The sequence below is a fragment of the Rutidosis leptorrhynchoides genome, chromosome 2, assembly GCF_046630445.1.
Source record: "Rutidosis leptorrhynchoides isolate AG116_Rl617_1_P2 chromosome 2, CSIRO_AGI_Rlap_v1, whole genome shotgun sequence".
Classification (NCBI taxonomy): Eukaryota; Viridiplantae; Streptophyta; class Magnoliopsida; order Asterales; family Asteraceae; genus Rutidosis; species Rutidosis leptorrhynchoides.
The window spans coordinates 495,329,859-495,337,938 of record NC_092334.1 but is presented as its reverse complement, the minus strand read 5'-3'; the positions used below and the strand labels follow the sequence as shown (position 1 = coordinate 495,337,938).

Below are 8,080 nucleotides of genomic sequence, written 5' to 3'. Positions count from 1 at the left end.
TCTTACCGAACACCTATTATTGCTATGGCCGTGTTTAAGAATGGTCTTCCTAGTATGAGAGGAACTCGAGAATCTTCTTCCATGTCCAGAATAACAAAATCTACTGGAAATACTATAGTACCAACTTTAACTAGCATGTTTTCCATTATCCCTCTAGGATATTTTACTGATCGATCGGCTAGTTGTATGCTTATTCGTGTTGGTTTCAATTCTCCGAGGTCTAGTTTAGCGTATAGTGAATACGGCATTAAATTTATGCTAGCACCTAAGTCTGCCAATGCTTCTATTGAACTAAGACTTCCCAGAAAACATGGAAGTGTGAAACTTCCTAGATCTGAGAGTTTTTCTGGTAGCTTATTCAATAGCACTGCAGAACAATTAGCATTCATAGTAACAGCTGAAATTTCTTCCATTTTCTTTCTATTTGTGATTAGATCTTTCAGGAATTTAGCATATCTAGGCATTCCTGAAATCACATCAATGAAAGAAGATTTACATTTATTTGTTTAAACATATCCAAAAATTTGGATTGCTCGGCTTCAAGTCTTTATTTTCTCATTTTACTCGGGTAAGGAAGTGGAGGTTGGTATGGTTTAACATAATGTTTAACCTTAACTGTGTTATCTTCATTAACCTTTTCAACTACCAGTTCTGATTCCTTCTCTTGTTCAGGCTGTGGTGCCTGTGTAGTAGGAATAACGTCATCAGAAATTACAGGCATTTCAGGTGGTTTAAGTGTAATACCACTTCTCGTGGTAATGGCTTTAGCTGTTTCATTCCGGGGGTTAGCATTTGTATCGCTAGGTAGACTTCCCGATTTTCTTTCACCTATCAACCTTGCTAGGTTGCTTACTTCTTGTTCCAGATTTTGAATAGTAGCTTGTTGATTTCTAAATGCTTGAGCATTTTGTTCATTGGTTTGTTTCTGAGATGTGAAACACTGCGTTTGAGATTCAACTAGCTTCGACATCTTGTCTTCTAAATTTGTCTTTTTATCATCGGTTTGTGGTGGTTTATTTTGAAAAATAGGTCTTTGCTGATTGTAAGTATTGTTAGATACTTGTTGATTGCTAGGACCTTGTTGGTTGTTGTATTGAACATTTCGGTTATAATTCTGATTTTGATTGTAGTTTGAACTTGGCGGTTGATAATTATTTTGATAATTATTTCCAGGCCTTTGGTTCATGTATGAAACATTCTCTCGTTGTTCCATTGTTTGTTCAATACTGAGACAATCTTTTGTCAAATGTGGTCCTTCACACTGCTCACAACTAATTCATATTGCGTGAATATCTTTAGTCATCTTTTCCATTCGTCTTTCGAAAGCATCTAAGTTTGCGGAAATGGAATCAAAGTCATGGCTAGAATAGGCTCTAGCCGCTTTAGATGGTCTAACGATGTCATTTTCTTGATGCCACTCATGTGAGTGGGAAGCCGTGTTATCAATAATTTTGTAAGCTTCAATTGCGGTTTTCTTCATAATGGAACCACCAGCAACTATGTCGATGTATTTTCGTGTAGTAATATCACATCCTTGGTAGAATATTTGTACTATTTGATAAGTATCTAAACCATGTTGAGGACATCCTCTCAATAACTTTCCAAATCTTGTCCACGCCTCATATAAAGTTTCATTTGGCTTTTGTGTGAACGTAACAATTTCTCCTTGAAGTCTCACGACTTTAGATGTCGGAAAGAATTGTTTAAGAAAATTTTCAACTAAGACATTCCATGTATCAATCGCCCCTTCAGGTAACGATTCAAACCAATCTTTGGCTTCTCCCTTTAATGTCCAGGGAAATAACATGAGATAGATCTGTTCATCCTCAACTTCTCCGATTTTGAATAGAGTACAAATCCTATTAAAGGTACGAAGATGTTCATTTAGATCTTCCTTCAACGCACCACTAAATTGGCATTGATTAGTTACCATGTGTAGGATTTGTCCTTTGATTTCATAATCTGGCGCATTAATGTCTGGTTGAGTAATTGCATGACCTTGGCCAGTGCGTTTAGCCCTCATTCGATCTTCCATACTTAGAGGTTACAGATTTTCCATGATTGAATTTGTTGAATCTGAATCACTAGAGGATTCTGACTTAATGGTTTCTTCCTCGACAATCTCTGGATGAGTGATTTATGGTTCAGGAGGAATGATTAGTGGTTCGGGATCTCTGAATTGTCCCTGAATATCCTCCGGATTCTCAATTGTGAGGTCGGGTTCAAAAAATGGATTATCGGAAATTTGAATTGGAGTACTTGGTTGACTAGATGACGATTCTAAAGAAAAATCAACGGCGACAATATTGGCTAGATGTCTTGATCGAGTTACAGTTGGTGAATGTATGAAAGGTGGTGAATGTTTTGCTCGGTGCATTCACTGAATATCCTATTAGTTATAAAAAAATAAAAATTATATAAGTTATCAAATTAATATACTTTTCTGCTTTTTCCCACGTTTCGAATAGCCAATAGATGCAGCAGGTAGCCAGGACCCTTTAAATCGGAAGCCCATAAATCGCCACTAACAAATCCAACTATTACTACGAAGAAGAAAATTTTGGATGTCTATCAATTTAACCGCTTAAAATAATTTTTCGTCAAAATTTTAAAGAAGATAAAATCTACGTCCTAAAAACTAGAGCATTGAAATGAAAAAGAAAAGCGCGTCGAAAAATAAGAGGTCGAAAAATAAGCGTCGAAAAATAATAATAATAAAATGCAGCGTCGAAACTTAAAAGCCTAAAAACTAAGAATTAAAACTTACGTCTAAAGGTATTAAAGCTTAAAGGAATTCTATATCTAAAACGGCAATAACTTAAAAGGTACTAAAATTTTAAAACAGTGTCGCAAAATTCTAAAGCACCTAAATATTAGTCTATAGAAAAAGCACTTATGGGATTTTACGGCAAAGCCTAAAAATCTAGATATATAAAATACTATGGCAAAAACTAAGTTTAAAACTACTTACGAACGATAAAAAAAATACAAATAACTAAAAAATGATAAAATTACAATTTTATAAAAATATTATTTTTATATTATTATTTTAGAAAAGTATTAATTTATATATTAATAAAACTAATTAAAACTTAAAATATCAAATTATATAAAACTAAAACTAATTATTATTTAATTAAAACCCTAATTACTAATTAATTAATAATAATAATTAATAAACCTTAACCCTAATTCGACTGTCCAAGGTTTCAGACCAGTCTTTTCACCTAATGCGATCGCATGAGGTATCAGTTGTTTGGCCATGCGATCACATGGAGTCGGGTTCCAGGCCAGATCTTGGGCTCCTACAGTACGACCCGTTTACTCTTTTACTTATTTTATTATTTTTTATTTTTTTCTAATTTTTAATAAAATAAAATAAAAAAAAATAAAATAACTAAAATTAAACTTATAAATTAAAAAAAAATAATTTACTTATTAGTTTTTATAACTTTGAACAATAAAAATATTAACTTTTTAATTTAAATACTTAAAAATATAGAAATATAGAAATATATATATATATATATATATATATATATATATATATATATATATATATATATATATATATATATATATATATATATATATATATATATATATATATATATATATATATATATTATGTTTTTATATTTTTGTTTTTAATATTTAAAACTAATATAAATATATTTTTACAGAAATAACTTAAAAACTAAATTTTTTATAGCGTTTCGCTTCGGCGTTGTTAAAGTTCCCCAGCAGCGGTGCTAAAAATACTTGATGTTATGCGAGGTGTATACGAAACAGTTATATTTTTATTGCGAAATACTATTAAATACGATACAATTTTACACAAGTTATTTATTTATTTATAGAATGGATATAACTAAACCTTGCTACAACACTTATAGGCAGTGTACCTAATTGTAGAGTAGTGTAGTTTTTAGTAAGTCCGGTTCGTTCCACAGGGATACAACTAAATTTAACACTATATTATATTTTAAACTATATTTGTATATAAATATATATATAAGTAGTATTATTATTATAAAAAGGGAGTTTTACCGTTTAATGACCTGTTTGTCGATTTTGTGTCTTAAGTCACAATTAAAACCTAATGTAAAATATTAAATATAAATACAACTTCATTTAAAGAGTAAAGTAAATGACGATAAATAAAAGTGCGATAAATAAAATGACGATAAATTAAATTGCGATAATTAAAAGTACGATGAGATATAAAATAAAGGAATTATGCTTATTTAAACTTCCGTAATCATGATGTTGACGTGTTGATTTTAATTTATTACCATAGGTTAATTGTCTTTTGTCCTAGATTATTCGATATGTCCATCTGGTTTTATCCATAATAGTCCCTCAGTCATAATTATAAAGTGCGAGAGTCTTCGTCAAATTAATCTTATTATCAGAAGTCAAATATTCCAACTAATTGGGGATTCGAACTGTAACAAGGTCTTAATACTTTGTTTAATGAATACACCAGGTTATCGACTGCGTGTAATCCAAGGTTTTAATACTTTGTTAACAATTACACCAATTACCCTTGAATGTAATCCACCCCTGTTTTAATGAGTCCAGTGACTATTAATCCATCCCCGTGTCCGGTCAAATGAACAATAATTCGTATTTATAAATATCCCGCCCACCGTACCCGATTAAGCGTATGTGGTTATATATAGATACGTCAAATTGTAACCTATATATTAAATTAACGAGGTATCGCTTAGTTAATATAAAGCCCATTAATAGCCCATAGTTTAATTTCCATAAGTGTCGATATAACTAAACCTTGCTACAACACTTATAGGCAGTGTACCTAATTGTAGAGTAGTGTAGTTTTTAGTAAGTCCGGTTCGTTCCACAGGGATACAACTAAATTTAACACTATATTATATTTTAAACTATATTTGTATATAAATATATATATAAGTAGTATTATTATTATAAAAAGGGAGTTTTACCGTTTAATGACCTGTTTGTCGATTTTGTGTCTTAAGTCACAATTAAAACCTAATGTAAAATATTAAATATAAATACAACTTCATTTAAAGCGTAAAGTAAATGACGATAAATAAAAGTGCGATAAATAAAATGACGATAAATTAAATTGCGATAATTAAAAGTACGATGAGATATAAAATAAAGGAATTATGCTTATTTAAACTTCCGTAATCATGATGTTGACGTGTTGATTTTAATTTATTACCATAGGTTAATTATCTTTTGTCCTAGATTATTCGATATGTCCATCTGGTTTTATCCATAATAGTCCCTCAGTCATAATTATAAAGTGCGAGAGTCTTCGTCAAATTAATCTTATTATCAGAAGTCAAATATTCCAACTAATTGGGGATTCGAACTGTAACAAGGTCTTAATACTTTGTTTAATGAATACACCAGGTTATCGACTGCGTGTAATCCAAGGTTTTAATACTTTGTTAACAATTACACCAATTACCCTTGAATGTAATCCACCCCTGTTTTAATGAGTCCAGTGACTATTAATCCATCCCCGTGTCCGGTCAAATGAACAATAATTCGTATTTATAAATATCCCGCCCACCGTACCCGATTAAGCGTATGTGGTTATATATAGATACGTCAAATTGTAACCTATATATTAAATTAACGAGGTATCGCTTAGTTAATATAAAGCCCATTAATAGCCCATAGTTTAATTTCCATAAGTGTCGATATAACTAAACCTTGCTACAACACTTATAGGCAGTGTACCTAATTGTAGAGTAGTGTAGTTTTTAGTAAGTCCGGTTCGTTCCACAGGGATACAACTAAATTTAACACTATATTATATTTTAAACTATATTTGTATATAAATATATATATAAGTAGTATTATTATTATAAAAAGGGAGTTTTACCGTTTAATGACCTGTTTGTCGATTTTGTGTCTTAAGTCACAATTAAAACCTAATGTAAAATATTAAATATAAATACAACTTCATTTAAAGCGTAAAGTAAATGACGATAAATAAAAGTGCGATAAATAAAATGACGATAAATTAAATTGCGATAATTAAAAGTACGATGAGATATAAAATAAAGGAATTATGCTTATTTAAACTTCCGTAATCATGATGTTGACGTGTTGATTTTAATTTATTACCATAGGTTAATTATCTTTTGTCCTAGATTATTCGATATGTCCATCTGGTTTTATCCATAATAGTCCCTCAGTCATAATTATAAAGTGCGAGAGTCTTCGTCAAATTAATCTTATTATCAGAAGTCAAATATTCCAACTAATTGGGGATTCGAACTGTAACAAGGTCTTAATACTTTGTTTAATGAATACACCAGGTTATCGACTGCGTGTAATCCAAGGTTTTAATACTTTGTTAACAATTACACCAATTACCCTTGAATGTAATCCACCCCTGTTTTAATGAGTCCAGTGACTATTAATCCATCCCCGTGTCCGGTCAAATGAACAATAATTCGTATTTATAAATATCCCGCCCACCGTACCCGATTAAGCGTATGTGGTTATATATAGATATGTCAAATTGTAACCTATATATTAAATTAACGAGGTATCGTTTAGTTAATATAAAGCCCATTAATAGCCCATAGTCTAATTTCCATAAGTGTCGATCTTTACGAGTTATGTTCAACCTTTAATTTAAAAAGGTTGAACATAACTTACAATGAGTATTAATCACGTAGTGTTACACAGATAGAATTTCGACTTACAAACTTAAAATATTTGCCACTATAACCTTATTATTATTAACTTAAAATTAAAATTAAAATTAAAATTAAAAGTATAAATATAAATATATTGAGAGAGAGAGTAAGATATATGATATGGTGTACCTAAATTCAGCTGAATTCGTTGCAATTTATAGACCTGGCCTGACTTTAGCTGCCATGCGATCGCATGGAATTTGTGCTTCCAGGCCATGCGATCGCATGGCCCCCTGGGACAGCTCACACACTTTTGTTTTTCTATTTGCCGACAGTTTTTAATATAAATATAATATATAAATAATTTAGAATTATTTATATATTCTATTATATTCGTGTGCATAGTTGACTTGTAATTTTAGCTCTGTTGTGTCGTGCGTTGATAGTTGGTTCATGTCCCGGTTCCGGATTTTCAAACGTCCTTGCGTACGATTTAATATCTTGTACTTTGCGTTTTGCGGCTTGTACTCTTGTAATTTTAAGACGTTTCTCATCAATAAATTGAACCACTTGGATTGTACTTTGTACTTTTTAGCGTTTTAGTCGTTTGTATCTTCAAATCGTCGAATCTGTCTTTTGTCTTCACCTTTTATTATCTAAACGAATATCACTTGTAAATAGAACAATTGCAACTAAAAGCTTGTCTTTCTTGAAGGATAATGCTATGAAATATATGTTCGTTTTTAGCATTATCAGCCTGCAAACGGTCCAGCAAATGGCCCCAAGAAACGGGCTACCAAGCAAACGACTTGCCAAATACGGCCTGCCATACGGCTTGCCAGCCGTTTGCAGGAAAAAACTTTGCTTATTTAAAGGGTCTTTGTCATTTATTCCAACACACAATTCAATTCACTTCTTTCTCTCTCTTGTACAATATTAGTCATGCTCTCAAGGACTTCGACTCCGTGCGGGAAATCTAGTACCCGGAGAAGAACGCTGAAGATTGTATTAGGAGCGGTCTGGAGTCTTGAAGTTGTCACTTTTGTATTCAGAACTCATTTAATCTACTGGAACTTCTATCCTTTATCTCATATAATGTTTTATGATATTGTTGCCATGATTAGCGAGTAGTTATCTTTAGTGTATGCTATGATGTAAGCAGTTATAATGCCGAAATAATATTATGGTTTGTGTATGTTGTCAAAATGCTTTCCGATTATGCTTTAAACTCAATCGCTTTTCCAACTAATAGAACGTAGTTATAGGCTCTGTTATTGGGAAGTCGCGAACCCCAATTCAGAGTACACTATTTGTGTCACCACTTGGTAAGAGAAGTCTATCGGATACAATGTAAGATCGATTGAGGCACACCGGTTGTAGTAAGTCTATCAAGCTTTGGTTTCCGACTGAGGACTCTTTCGTAGTGAAAC

The 8,080-nt window shown here is 31.6% G+C and overlaps 1 non-coding gene across 1 annotated transcript; it reads left to right on the top strand.

Moving 5' to 3' along the window:
- The first annotated feature begins 1,568 nt into the window (after positions 1-1,568).
- Positions 1,569-1,675, top strand: LOC139895182 (small nucleolar RNA R71). Its single transcript, XR_011775645.1, has one exon. It is a non-coding gene; the product is annotated as a small nucleolar RNA R71 (small nucleolar RNA).
- The last annotated feature ends 6,405 nt before the right edge of the window (positions 1,676-8,080 follow it).